Source organism: Amblyraja radiata, chromosome 10 (genome assembly GCF_010909765.2).
Source record: "Amblyraja radiata isolate CabotCenter1 chromosome 10, sAmbRad1.1.pri, whole genome shotgun sequence".
In the NCBI taxonomy this organism is placed as follows: Eukaryota; Metazoa; Chordata; class Chondrichthyes; order Rajiformes; family Rajidae; genus Amblyraja; species Amblyraja radiata.
Window position 1 is genome coordinate 44571652 of NC_045965.1, and position 15784 is coordinate 44587435.

The 15784-nt window shown below is 40.5% G+C and overlaps 1 protein-coding gene across 1 annotated transcript in view; it reads right to left on the reverse strand.

Moving 5' to 3' along the window:
* eri3 (ERI1 exoribonuclease family member 3) overlaps positions 1–13288 on the reverse strand; it is a 298681-nt gene extending 285393 nt beyond the window's left edge. The window contains exon 1 of the mRNA XM_033028710.1: positions 13217–13288. The gene's annotated coding sequence lies outside the window, so the exon portion shown is untranslated. The remainder of the gene's footprint in view (positions 1–13216) is intronic.
* Between the last annotated feature and the right edge of the window lie 2496 nt (positions 13289–15784).

Here is a 15784-nt window from a genome sequence, read left to right on the forward strand (position 1 = left end):
TTCATTTGTGGAAATTAAAGACAATTTAAAATCAAAATAAGATACAAAGTTGTCAAAAATAGCAGTAGGCCTGAAGATTGGAAGCATTATAGAACATCAAGGGATTGATTAACAGGAATTAACAAGTGAGAGTAGGTGAAAAAAAAATCCATTGCCAAAGCTTTTATAGTTAAGGAAAAAGGAAAAGATTAGAGAAAGAGTGTCACAGACCAGGAGAACCCATGTAACCACAGGAACCACCAATTAGTCAAAAAACAGTACTAAAGAGGGTGGTGAGCTTGAAACCTGATCAATTCTTTGGATCTGATAATCTACATCCCTGAGTTTTGAAGATGGTTTTAGAGATAGTGGTTGCTCTGGTTATCAACTGCCAGAGTTATTTAGTTACTGGAATCGTTCCAGTGCAGAGTAGTAAATGTGCAATTTAAGGAGGGAAGAAACAAGGAATATCTGAAGCATTAACCTGAAGTCAATGACAGGTACACAGGAGGAATCTATAATGAACGATGTAAAAATAGAACATCTTGAAAGTATAAGATTGAACCAAGTCAGCATGGATTTATGAAAAGTAAACTCTGACCAATTAATGGAGATCTTGAATACATAAGGGGTACAGTATATACAAATTTCAATAAAGAGTTTCAATAAAGTCAGACACAGAAAACTGGTCAACAACATTAGAGTGAATGGCTAACATGCTGACATGCAAAGAAAATTGGTTATCAGATTGAAAGCAAAGAGTGGGAAAATAAGCTCCTTCCCAAATTGTAACGAATGCAGGTGCTTGTTTGCAGGTGCTAGAGTCTCAGCTAATTACCATTGACATCAGAAATGTATCCAAGAACAAACATCAAGATAATAAGTGCAAACTTGCGACCAATACCAATCCAGATGAGTAGGGAGGAGGGTATAAAGAGGTCCCTGTGAGATATGAACAGGCTGTTTAAGCAGGAAAAATATTTGAGATGAAAGACAATTTGGAAATATGCAAAGTCATTCACTTTGGAGAACATAACAGAAAAGTAGATTATTTGTCAAATAGTGCAAAATTGATAATGTTGATATTCAAAAAGTGTGGTTGTGCAAGTCACTGAATGCCAGCACTCATAGAGCTATGGAGTCTTACAGCATGGAAACAGGCTCTTTGGCCCAACTTGCCCACATCAGCCAACATGTCCCATCTACACTAGCTCTACCTGCCTGTGTTTGGCCCATATCCCTCTAAATTTGTCCTATCCATGTACCCGTCTAAATGTTGTGATAACACCTGCCTCAACAACCTCCTCAGGCAGCTCATTCCATACACCCACCACCCTTTGTGTGAAAAGATTACCCCTCAGGTTCCTTTTAAATCTTTCCTCCCTCACCTTAAACCTCTGGTTCTCGATTCCCTAACTCTGGTAAGAGACTGTGCATCTACCCGATCTATTCTTCTCATTATTATGTACACCTCTATAAGATCACCCCTCATTCTCCTGCTCTCCAAGGAAAAGAGTCCTAGCCTGATCAACTTCCCGCTATCACTCAGGCCATCGAGTCCTGGCAGCATCCTCATAAATCTTCTCTGCACCCTTTCCAGTTTGCCAACATCTTTCCTATAATATGGTGCCCAAAATTGAACACAATAATCTAAATGTAGCCTCGTCAACTTCTTATACAACTGCAACATGACCTCCCAACTTCTATACTCAATACTCTGACTGATGAAGGCCAATGAGCCAAAAGCCTTTTTGACCACCCTAGTGACACCACTTTCAATGAACATGTGCCTGTACTCCTAAATCCCTCTGCTCGACAATACTCCCCAGGGTCTTACAGTTCACTGTATAGGTTCTGCCCATGTTAGTGCTCACTAAATGCAACACCTCACATATTTGTGTTACATTCCATCAACCTTTCCTCAGCCCAACTGCACTCAAGTGCAGTGGACAAATGGAAAGTGAGTGGTATGCTCTTTTTTAATAATGATAGTGTTCAACTGAATTAACTAGGAAGATTTATTGCAATTAGATAAGGTATTCATGAAATCACAACTGGAGTATTGTGTACAATTTTAATCTCCTTATTTCAGAAAGGATGTACTTGCCCTGGAGAGATAGCAGTGAAGCTTCATTAGATTGATTCCTGAGACTGCAGATTTGCCATACTAAGGAGAGACTGAATAGATTGGGACGATAGTTTAGAAGAATGTAACTGAAAATAACTGGCAGGATGTAGAGTGGATGTTTTCTCTGACTGATAAGTGTGGGACCAGGGAGCACAAGTATGAAAATAAAGGAAAGCTATTTAGAAATGAGAGCAGGAAAATATGTTTCACTCAAAGTGTGATAAACATTTTGAATTCTGGTGGGCAATTGGAGTTCAGTCATTGTTGTAATTTAAACCAAACGCTGATATATTTCTGGATATACAAGGAATCAAGTTCAAAAACTGGTTCTGAGATGGAAGATTAGCCATGCCCTTGATCATTAGTGGAGCGGACTCAAAGGATGTGATGGTCACATCTGTACTAGTTATTATGTTCCTACATTGCCTTAAAATACAAATGAAAGAAATTAAATAAATTGTAGAAAATTCTATTATTTTTAATAACCTATTTGCAGAGTGAAAAGGCTCCACCACTGAACAGATTGCAATTGTACCATGCAGTCTTCTCCTCAACATGCCAAGCAGCGTGCCTGCACATTTCTCGGTTAATAAATCGAAAGGTGTGTGATCCTGTGGTCCTTTCTGCAACTTAAAACTACATTTTCTCTTTTTCCCCCAGTTCTGATGAGGGAGCTTCAACATGAAACATCAACTCTGTTTCTTTCCATGCTGCCTGATCTGCTGAGTGTTTCCAGCATTTTGTGTATTTGTTTCAGACCTTAACATCTAAAGTTTTGTGATTTTCAATCACAGGCAGGCACCCAGTTACAATTTCTTTCTTTGCCAACGAATTAGCACCAATTGGCTTATGTCTGCCCATCCAATCGTGAATTAAAGTAGCTAAATTCATCAACTGTTAATTATGCAACATGACTAGAGGCGCCTTAATTCAAGTCACTCAAAAGTCACCGAGAAGTCAATGATGAAAATAACAAATACTGGAAATATAGAGAATTGCTGGAAATAAAATGATCATCTGAAAGGGCATTTGGGTATAAAATTCTCATTAAAAATAGAGAAGTGGCTGTGTAAAGAATGTTAGTATATTTTCCATATTGATTTACTTTCAGGGCTGTTATATAGAGTCATGCAGCACAGAAACCGTCCCTGCGACCCAACTTGTTGATGTTGACCAAGATGTGTATCTGAGCTCGTCTCATTTTCCTGCATTTGGCCCATATTCCTCCAAACCTGTTCTATCTACGTACTTGTCTAAATATCTTCTAAACATTGTCATTGCATGCACCTCTACTGCTTCCTCTGGAGGCTTGTTCCATATACCCAATATGTGGAAAAGTTGCCCATCGATTCTCGTAAATCTTTCGCCTCTCACCTTAAATTTATGCATCCTAGTTTTAGACTCCTTCATCCTAGAGAAAAGACTATCACCATCCACCAAAAACAGACACAAAAAGCTGGAATAACTCAGGGGGTCAGGAAGCATCTCTGGAGAAAAGGAGTAGGTAAGGTTTTGGGTCAAGACTCTTCTTCAGACAGTCAGGAGAAAAAGGGGAATGAGAGATATAGAGTGCCCTCCGTCGTTTATTTATTTGCCTCTGTACTCCACAATTTGAGATTTGTAATAGAAAAAAAATACATGTGATTAAAGTGTACATTGTCAGATTTTAATAAAGGCAATTTTTATACATTTTTGGTTTCACCATGTAGAACTTACAGCAGTGTTTATACATAGTCCCCCCATTTCAGACCACCATAATGTTTGGGACACAGCAATGTCATATAAATGAAAGTAGTCATGTTTAGTGTTTTGTTGCATATCCTTTGCATGCAATGACTGCTTCAAGTCTGCCATTCATGGACATCACCAGTTGCTGGGTGTTTTCTCTGGTGATGCTCTGCCAGGCCTGTATTGCAGCTATCTTTAGCTTATGTTTGTTTTGGGGGCTAGTCCCCTTCAGTTTTTTCTTCAGCATATAAAAGGCATGCTCAATTGGGTTCAGATCGGGTGATTGACTTGGCCACTCAAGAATTTACCATTTTTTAGCTTTCAAAAACGCCTTTGTTGCTTTAGGCAACGTCTCGACCCGAAACGTTGCCCATTTCCTTCGCTCCATAGATGCTGCCTCACCCGCTAAGATTCTCCAGCATTTTTGTCTACCTTTGTTGCTTTAGCAGTATGTTTTGGATCATTGTCTTGCTGGAGAATGAACTGCCGGCCAATGAGTTTTGAGGCATTTGTTTGAACTTGAGCAGATAGGATGTGTCTGTACACTTCAGAATTGATTATGCTACTACCAGCAGTTGTATCATCAATGAAGATAAGTGAGCCAGTACCTTCAGCAGCCATACATGCCCAGGCCATAACACCCCCACCACTGTGTTTCACAGATGATGTGGTATGTTTTGGATCTTGGGCAGTTCCTTCTCTCCTCTATACTTTGCTCTTGCCATCACTCTGGTATGTTAATCGTTGTCGCATCTGTCCACAAAACTTTTTTCCAAACTGTGGTTGCTCTTAAGTACTTCTTGGCAAACTGTAACCTCGCCATCCTATTTTTGCGGCGAACCAGTTGTTTGCATCTTGCAGTGTAGCCTCTGTATTTCTATTCATGAAGTCTTCTGCGGACAGTGAGAAATCCAGTTGACAAATCCACACCCGACTCCTGAAAAGTGTTTCTGATCTGTTAGACAGGTGTTTGGGGATTTTTCTTTAATATAGAGAAAATTCTTCTGTCATCAGCTGTGGAGGTCTTCCTTGGCCTGCCAGTCCCTTTGCCATTAGTAAGCTCACCAATGCTTCTTAATGATGTTCCAAGCAGTTGATTTTGGTAAGCCTTTGGCTGATGTCTCTAACAGTTTTATTCTTGTTTCTCAGTCTCATAATGGCCCCTTTGACTTTCATTGGCACAACTTTGGTCCTCATGTTGATAAACAGCAATAAACATTTCCAAAGGTGATGGAAAGACTGGGGGGGGGGGGGGGGGGAGACTAGGTGCTGAGAGCTCTCTTATAGCTGCATAAGGAGGCAATTAAACACACCTGAGCAATTACAAACACCTGTGAAGCCATGTGTCCCAAACATTATGGTGCCCTGAAATGGGGGGACTATGTATAAACAAAGCTGTAATTTCTACATGGTAAAACAAAAATGTATAAAAATGGCTTTTAATAAAACCTGACAATGTGCACTTTAACCACATGTGATTTTTTTTCTATTTCTAGCAGAAGTTCCACTACCTGCAACCTCCGGAAACCACCTTCAACTAGCATCGCAACCAGCTTCAACTAAAAAATTACCAATTTTTAAAACGGCAACCTATTTTTAGTCGCGGCCGGTTTTGAATTTTTTGAAATAATCGCCGGAACATAGAAGAAGCGGAAACCACTTTAGACCATTAGGGAGACTGACAAAAACCTCCGGGAACCGCACGGAAACCTTGGGTGGGGCGCAAAGTCTCCAGAGGTTTACGTTCAGGTTTCCTAAGTGGGACAGGAGCATTATACAGACAGTGGAACTCAACAGGACGACAGTAAGACAAATCCAGTGAAATCAATATTCATACCGCTGGGTTGTAAGCTGCTCAGGCAAAATACGAGGTGCTGCTCCTCCAATTTATGTTTGACCTCACTCTAATGATGGAGACGGCCCAGGACAGAAAAGTCAGCAGGGGAATGAGAAGGGGAGTTAAAGTGGTCCACCAACTGTGCTGGTCAAGAAGGCACAGCAACGACTGTTCTTCCTGAGAACATTGGAAAAGACTGGTCTGCCCCAACAGCGACTGACAACCTTCTACTGCTGCACCACAGAGAGCATATTAACATATGGCATCTCTGTGTGGTATCTCAGCTGCACGGAGGCGGAGAGGAGAGCTCTTCAGCGCAACGTCCACAGAGCGCAGAAGATAATTGGGATACAGCTACCAGCCTTGGAGGGCATCTACTATACACGGTGCCTCAGGAAGGCCGCCAGCATTCACAAAGACTCCTCACACCTCCAGACTCAGGAACAGCTTAATCCCCAGAGCTATAGCTGCCCTGAACCGGCCTGGCTGATTGCCCCCACCCCCATGAACTTTCTCCCTTGGATTGTCACATCGCACATTGACCCGGCACAGACCTATTTGCACTTTAAAATGTTTTACTTTAAAAAATATATATAATTCATGTTTCTCTGGGTATCTAAATTTTAGTTGTTTAAGTTATTACATCGGATGGAAGCTGCATACCAAATCTCGTTGCACCTATGTGCAATGACAATAAGATATTATTATTATTATGTGATTGGCAAACTCCCCACCCGAGTCGTTGTACTGGTTTTACAGTTGTCCTGTTCAGTTTAATGTTGATGTCCGAGTTTTTTGGGAGAAATCAAAAGCGTTGCTCGTGTGGGTGAAGTCATTTCAATTGAAACATCAAATTATTTCACCACAGCTTCACCTGGTAAACTTCAACAATAGGTTTTCTATAATTTTCAACAGCGAAAGACCAGTATTCCATGTGTTGTTCCTCCAATCGATGAGTGCAACATTTTCTATTATTCAAATTTCATAACCCTTATTTCATGAGGCTTGCAACTCTGTCATTCACACGCCACCTTCATCATGGCGAGAAAGACATCAAACCTTCTGAATTGAGATGTTTTTCTGAAATTCACTGACACGTAATAAGTTGTCAGGTGCCTCACAAATTCATTGATGGGAACACTTTTCAGTCCACACATAAACAGATTGCAAAACTAAATACCAATGGACAATTATAGCTGGAGGCCCTAATGGCCAGCTCCATTCAATAATATTGTAACTGATCCTGAACCTCAAATCCACTTTGAGACATGATCCACATAGTGTTCAAAAATCTACAAATCTGCCAACCACTGACCATCCTTACCCAGGGGTAGAAAATGTCAAAGATAAATACACAAAGAGAAACTTCAGTGCTCCTCAATCCAAATTGACTACTCCATTATCCTGACACTACTCATCTAATTTTAGACCCTCTAGCTTGAAGAACAAGCCCCATGGCATTTACTTCATTATTTCCTCTCAGAATCTTGCTACATTTCAATGAAGCTGAGACCAAAGAATGCATCTTCTATTTGTTAATGTGAACTATCAATGATCACATTAAAAAAAATCAAAAGCGGGCATATTAGGCAATAAAAACATAGCAATGGAGGCAAGTTTAACATATAATACTATAATAAGATGCAGGGTAGGACATCTTAGTGACGGGAACAAAATTTAAACATGAAATTTGTCAAAGGGATAAGGGGGAAATGGAGATACAAACAAAATGCTGGAGCAACTCAGCGGGACAGGCAGCATCTCTAGAGGGAAGGAATGGGTGATTTTTCGGGTTGAGAGAAACATCATCCATTCCTTCTCTCCAGAGATGCTGCCTGTCCCGCTGAGTTTCTCCAGCGTTTTGTGTCTATCTTCGGTTTAAACCAGCATTTGCTGATCCTTCCTGCACAGGAAGAAATTGAGCATCTTTACAGATAAATACAGGTGCTTAGTTCAGGTTACTGAGAAAATACAATAAGGACATTTGCAGTAACGAGTATACATTAATCAGGATTTAATACAAACCAAAATGGTTACAATGGCTATGCATAAAAATGTATCATAAATGTTATATCTGAATGTAGTTTCTTACCAAAGGAATAAAATAGAAAAATGACAAAGTAAAATTATCAAGCAAGTCACTGGACGGACAAGGATTTGACTGCTGAAAGCAGGGAGATTTGATTAAAGTATTCAAATAAAGGAAATAGACACGATAGATAAATAATTTCCAGTAGAAGGTAAATCAAAGACAAAAGGTCATTATCAGGATGGATAAAAGCAGATTAATCTAAACCTTTTCATGCAGCGTTATTAAAATGTAGAATGCTTTATCCCAGTGGTGATCAATAATAAGTCAATTATAATGTTCAAAATGGCACTGGATAATTGCTTGAATACATAAGAAGCTTTGCAAAGAGAAAGACTAGTTTGAAAGTAACTTCACAAAATGTTCTAATTTCTGAGAAAGCCCCAACTTGTGCAATAAATATTTTGTACATACATTAACAAATCTCAGCATTCCGATGCTCACAGTAGTTCATGGATATACTGTTATACAACATTTTCTACAAATGGAAGCTATGCAAAGAGACATTTAAAGATGCATTGTTTTCAAAATTTTAAATCATTATTATTAGATTGCACATGCTACATCGCACAATGGATGGGTAGAGCAAATATTATTCCCAGGAAACTCGGACATCAACCTTGAATATTAGTATTGGCAGTGTCCTGGGGACGAGGAGGACACTCACACTTTTAATGATAAATTTAATTGGATTTAAATATCTAGGAACACAAGTAATATCTTTGGGAGAATACATGTTGGTTACGAGGAGTACAGACACCAAAGGAGAAATTACAATCTAGAATCTCAAAATGGAATATAGATCTGTAGGGGGATCAAGGAGGATTGGGGCACAGCTGTCTTGAACTCAATAAAATTGTAGAATATGTTTTGTATATCTTGGAGCTGAGAGTTTTGGGGATTGATAGACTAATAGAACTGGGCAGGGCAGAATTATTCAGCCTTACAAAATGTTAATTGCTAGGATAGGATCCCAATAGCAAACTAGAAAACACTGGAAACCGTATTAGGCTCAGATTGCATGAATAGAATTATGAAATAAAAGAAATAGCCAGTAAAGGTCCAAGCATTTGAAATAGGCAACAGCTTGTAAGTAAAGGCACTGATGATCAGTAAAGAACCTTTGTTGACAATTCTAAATTATGTTTAACACCTTAATCTGTATCTACAATGTTTTGATTATAGAAGAAAATATGGAATTTGTTTTTCACAAGCATAGAGTACCCACAGTAGTAAATTGTTAATTTGCAAAAGAGTTCCCTTATCGATGGTTGTAATGTAAGGCAACAGGGCTATCTGATGTACCACAATACCATGTGCTTGAAATGTCTGACATTCTCAAGGCTTTCACAATATCAGTAGAAATAGCCAACAAAATAAAAATTCCAGGAAAGGAATTATCAGTAGGAAAGAACTGCAGATGCTGGTTTAAATTGAAGGTAGACACAAAATGCTGGAGTAACTCAGCGGGACAGACAGCATCTCTGGAGAGAAGGAATGTGTGACGTTTCGGGTCGAGACCCTTCTTCAGACTGGAATGAGTGACGTTTCGGGTCAAGACCCTTCTTCATCTGTCTAAAGAAGGGTCTCGACGTGAAACGTCACCCATTCCTTCTGTCCAGAGATGCTGCCTGTCCCGCTGAGTTACTCCAGCATTTTGTGTCTACCAAGGAATTATCAGTGTCATCAATCCCAAATGTTAATTTCAATTTCAATGAATGCTATGAATTCATTTTGTCAATTTCTTTATCAGTATCAACCTGGTTTTGAGTGAGAGGTAGTGGAAGATCACACATATCGGTTATAACAGTACAAAAGCAATGCACAGATGCATGAAGTTTGAAATAAAAACAGAAAATTTTGTAAATACACATCAGAGGCAAGGCAAGTGTTTCAGATCAATAATCTTAATTCCAGCATTTCACTTGTCATGATAAAAAGTACGCTGCGAGAAAATTTGGTTTAAACAAGACCCGTTGCTGATTAGAGAGGAGATTAACGCAATGGAAAGGAAGGACATTAGTTTGGAGGATGTGGAATCGGTATGGGTAGAGCTGCGAAACACTAAGGGGCAGAAAACGCTGGTGGGTGTTGTGTACAGGCCACCTAACAGTAGTAGTGAAGTTGGAGATGGTATCAAACAGGAAATTAAAAATGCGTGCGACAAAGGCAAAATCGTTATAATGGGTGACTTTAATCTACATATAGATTGGGTGAATCAAATTGGCAGGGGTGCTGAGGAAGAGGATTTCTTGGAATGTATGCGGGATAGTTATCTAAATCAACATGTAGAGGAACCAACGAGAGAGCAGGCTATTTTAGACTGGGTATTGAGTAATGAGGAAGGGTTAGTTAGCAGTCTTGTTGTACGTGCCCCCTTGGGCAAGAGTGACCATAATATGGTTGAGTTCTTCATTAGGATGGAGAGTGACATTGTTAATTCAGAAACAATGGTTCTGAACTTAAAGAAAGGTAACTTTGAGGGTATGAGACGTGAATTGGCCAAGATTGACTGGCAATTAATTCTAAAAGGGTTGACGGTGGATATGCAATGGAAGACATTTAAAGACTGCATGGATGAACTACAAAAATTGTTCATCCCAGTTTGGCAAAAGAATAAATCAGGGAAGGTAGTACATCCATGGATAACAAGGGAAATCAGGGATAGTATCAAAGCGAAGGATGATGCGTACAAATTAGCCAGAAAAAGCAGCATACCGGAGGACTGGGAGAAATTCAGAGACCAGCAGAGGAGGACAAAGGGCTTAATTAGGAAAGGAAAAATAGATTATGAAAGAAATCTGGCAGGGAACATAAAAACTGACTGCAAAAGTTTTTATAGATATGTGAAATGAAAGAGATTAGTTAAAACAAATGTAGGTCCCTTGCAGTCAGAAACAGGTGAGTTGATCATGGGGAACAAGGATATGGCGGACCAATTGAATAACTACTTTGGTTCAGTCTTCACTAAGGAAGACATAAATAATCTGCCGGAAATAGCAGGGGACCGTGGGTCAAAGGAGTTGGAGGAATTGAGTGAAATCCAGGTTAGCCGGGAAGTGGTGTTGGGTAAATTGAATAGATTAAAGGCCGATAAATCCCCAGGGCCAGATAGGCTGCATCCCAGTGTACTTAAGGAAGTAGCTCCAGAAATAGTGGATGCATTAGCAATAATCTTTCAAAACTCTTTAGATTCTGGAGTAGTTCGTGAGGATTGGCGGGTAGCAAACGTAACCCCACTTTTTAAGAAGGGAGGGAGAGAGAAAACGGGGAATTACAGACCAGTTAGTCTAACATCGGTAGTGGGGAAACTGCTAGAGTCAGTTATTAAAGATGGGATAGCAGCACATTTGGAAAGTGGTGAAATCATTGGACAAAGTCAGCATGGATTTACAAAAGGTAAATCATGTCTGACGAATCTTATAGAATTTTTCGAGGATGTAACTAGTAGCGTGGATAGGGGAGAACCAGTGGTTGTGGTGTATCTGGACTTCCAGAAGGCTTTCGACAAGGTCCCACATAAGAGATTAGTAAACAAACTTAAAACACACGGCATTGGGGGTTCAGTATTGATGTGGATAGAGAACTGGCTGGCAAACAGGAAGCAAAGAGTAGGAGTAAACGGGTCCTTTTCACAATGGCAGGCAGTGACTAGTGGGGTACCGCAAGGCTCAGTGCTGGGACCCCAGCTATTTACAATATATATTAATGATCTGGATGAGGGAATTGAAGGCAATATCTCCAAGTTTGCAGATGACACTAAGCTGGGGGGCAGTGTTAGCTGTGAGGAGGATGCTAGGAGACTGCAAGGTGACTTGGATAGGCTGGGTGAGTGGGCAAATGTTTGGCAGATGCAGTATAATGTGGATAAATGTGAGGTTATCCATTTTGGTGGCAAAAACAGGAAAGCAGACTATTATCTAAATGGTGGCCGACTAGGAAAAGGGGAGATGCAGCGAGACCTGGGTGTCATGGTACACCAGTCATTGAAAGTAGGCATGCAGGTGCAGCAGGCAGTGAAGAAAGCGAATGGTATGTTAGCTTTCATAGCAAAAGGATTTGAGTATAGGAGCAGGGAGGTTCTACTGCAGTTGTACAGGGTCTTGGTGAGACCACACCTGGAGTATTGCGTACAGTTTTGGTCTCCAAATCTGAGGAAGGACATTATTGCCATAGAGGGAGTGCAGAGAAGGTTCACCAGACTGATTCCTGGGATGTCAGGACTGTCTTATGAAGAAAGACTGGATAGACTTGGTTTATACTCTCTAGAATTTAGGAGATTGAGAGGGGATCTTATAGAAACTTATAAAATTCTTAAGGGGTTGGACAGGCTAGATGCAGGAAGATTGTTCCCGATGTTGGGGAAGTCCAGGACAAGGGGTCACAGCTTAAGGATAAGGGAGAAATCCTTTAAAACCGAGATGAGAAGAACTTTTTTCACACAGAGAGTGGTGAATCTCTGGAACTCTCTGCCACAGAGGGTAGTCGAGGCCAGTTCATTGGCTATATTTAAGAGGGAGTTAGATGTGGCCCTTGTGGCTAAGGGGATCAGAGGGTATGGAGAGAAGGCAGGTACGGGATACTGAGTTGGATGATCAGCCATGATCATATTGAATGGCGGTGCAGGCTCGAAGGGCCGAATGGCCTACTCCTGCACCTAATTTCTATGTTTCTATGTTTCTATCTTAATAATACAATAAATCACAACCAAATTTATTGACATGAAAACTGGACAAAAAATTTCAACACGTGAAATAAAAAAATTAAAACATTATATTGCTTATGTTGCCAAATTTGATCATGGTAAAGCCGAAGGATCAAAGGTACCTATTAAACATACGTGGGAGAACTGGAATACATCTGCACCTTAAAGAATATATAAAACCACGAGAAATTCACATTTCACAACCAAAAACTATTGGAAAACACAAGTTAGGATGGGAAAATTGCATCCTGGTTGCCACGCTGCCATTTCACCTTTCAAAAAACGACACGTTTTTCTTGTTTAAATGTTGATTTATTGACTTTCGCTTGCGTTTCATGTCATGAGTTTCAAGCACGAAGTAGTTTCGTTTCTCAGCTTGGGCAGGAGTCTGTCCAGAAGCGGTATTTTTGCAAATGGACAATTCGCCTCCTGCTGAACCGAAGCGAGACAACAGATTTAAAGAGTGAAGGTGGGGGGAGGAATGATTCAGTGGACAAAACATTTCAAGTTGTCAGAAGTGCCATTTACCCCACAGCCTGGCAGCCGGTCACTGGGAAACTGCAGCGTTCCTGCACCTCTAACCAAAAGTTTATTTGAGTTGCTAAAGGCTCCGCTCTCTCGAAAGGAGCATGGCCCTTCGTTTTACCCTTTGCCTGACAATACACACACACGCCAGAAGCTCTCCCCGCGTTTTAAACAACAATAAACCCAAAGCAACCACTTTGAATCAACGACCTCGGCCTTACTCACCCAACCTATCCTGCTTGCTGAGCCTGTCGTTTGACCCGAATCGTTATTGACACTTCCAATGGCCATTCAGAGCCAGACCTTTGTCCGGAAGTCCGCGGCGACAGCCAATGGGGCTTGGTGAGAGGCGGGCTTAGTGCGCTCGAAACCGTCGTCATCGGGTTTGGTTGAGAGAACAACATGGCGGCGCTTCTCGTTTGGGACGCGGTGGCATTCTGGGAGTTGTAGTCCGATGACCCGGCGACCCGCCCTCCCCAGGGTCAGAATAGACACTGTTCGGCCCACACTCACCCTCAAAAGTTTGTGGGTCCGTGAACCAGCGCCGAATATTTACTGACAGTTTCATAAAGCCGGCCCCTTAGGTTATTTTTATCCACAATTTTGACATATTGGCAACTTTTTTCTACAAATGTCATGATGAGCCTCAGTCAGTGACCGAGGGAGGCGATCTTTGGCTGCTTCAGCTGCAAGCCATGACAATAGTTGGCGGCCTGCTAATAAACTCCCCGTGAAATGTAATAATACATTCAAAATACCATTCCATCTCGTTCTAATGTAAGTGTGTTAGGAATGCATCACGTTTCCCACTGTGTGCTCTGGACTACAGATGCCTTGCATTCTGAAGTCTTCCGTGCCTTTGACTTTTCCGTGTACAGGAGGCTGGGAATTGTAGTTTAATTCAACATCCCCATTCAACAGATTGCGAGGAACTAAGTTCAGTCTTGCCGTAATGTACCGCGAATTTTCAATTAGTTTTAATTTCATTCGCCACTTTGCAAATCTGAATGACGTTTCGTTTCTGGTTAATTGTAAGTTTAAATAAAGCTTCAACCCCTCCGGCAGTTACATTAGTCAGAAGATTTGAAACCATATTACAACGTGACATATTTATGCAGTTAGTTATACTGTTGTAATTCTAATGAGGTCTCATTATTAATATTTTGTTTGTCACTTACTTTCTTTGGTTTTGATTGATTATCCTGTTCGTGTACGATGGACCTACAATGTGCAGTAATAAAGCAAAGAATTGTCTTGAAATAACAGTATCACCCTTTTCGCTGTTTGGATTTCCTCAAATGATAGGATTAAGCTTTACCGATGTTCACAGAGTTACTTTAATTTGGGGGGTTTTCTGCAACTACGAGTTTATGCATCGACTTTTTTTAATTTCGACTGTAAACCTGGGTGTGTATTTTGTTGTGGACTATAATATATTTATAGTGTCAGCAAGTTATTTATCCGAGCTCTTTGGTCATGTTAAGCTGCTCACGTTCAATGGGAAACTGAGATAATTAATAAGGCGAGGTATTGATTTTTTTTGGTGTTCGTTGAAATGCAGGTTTATATAGGCCGTCGGAAGAGTTGGTGTAATAACAATAGATACACCCACGGTGCGAGTTTATCAATCTTGGCAAGACATTATCCTACCTAATGTTTTTGTACAGTTAGTTGATTGATTTTGGGAATGATGCTTCTCATTGTCTTTCCAGACCTAGCGATTTTTCGATGAGCAATCTTGTCCCGGACTTGGCATCATAAGTCCGATTACGATCTTTTAAAAATAAAAACTGTATTCTTGTTGAATACTTCTTCCCCACCTTTTCTTAATCTAAGTTATTACATTTTAGCCCGTTATTTAAGCTTGAAGGAGCGAATATTGGAGTTTAAAACTGGATTTTGTTTTTGTTAGATAATAAGACAAACGAAACGGCGAATAGATCAAGAGAAGGGAACGAAAAGACAAATTATCAAGAGAGGGAGTCGCAAGAAAAAAAAGTAACACGAAACCAAGAACGCTCAAAATATATCGTGTGAGTGCACTGTGTGTGCGGCAGTGGGAAGAAAAGGGGGTGATTTCACGAAGCCGGGAAGTTGAAGAGACAAGGAAAATAAACACTGCGGCAGATGATGCGAAACTATTGCGCTGCACGGTGAAGCAAGCGGAAAGGTTTTATTGAAGGGAACGCGGGGGGTGGGGGGAGGTGAGTACATGCAACAGAAAAAAAGATCAGAGAATCAAAAAGGCAAAAGGTCAACTTCCTTGTAAAAAGCGGAGATACTTACAAAAAACCCCATAAGTATCCTAATTGTAAAGCCGAAACACGCTGTAGGTGAAGAAAGATCAAATACCAAAGCGCACAAACTATGGAATGATAAAACAATGCAAAAATACATCCAAAAGGAACAGTTTTAAAATATACAGATAAACTAGAAACAAAGAGAGAGTAAATAAATACAACGCTCCAGCTGATCTAAATACTTTTTATAAAGCACAAAACAATTTTAGAGTTGTGTTTCTTGCATGTGCGAACAAAAGAAAGAAAGAATAAACAAGTCCAAAGACGGATACATGTGAATAGTGGCTAAAGATGAGCTGGGTTGAATCGATGAAGCGGAAACAGGAAAGGGGGAAATAAGAGCATGCAGCCAGCTAAATAATTAAGGGAAGCAAAGAGAGGGAACAGGGGAAAAGTCGTAAGAGAAGGCAAGAAGGAAGAGCGGGAGATGAAACGATGAGGGCGGACTACAATTCCCAGCTGCCAGTGTGTGGGCAATGCGCTTGCGTAGAAA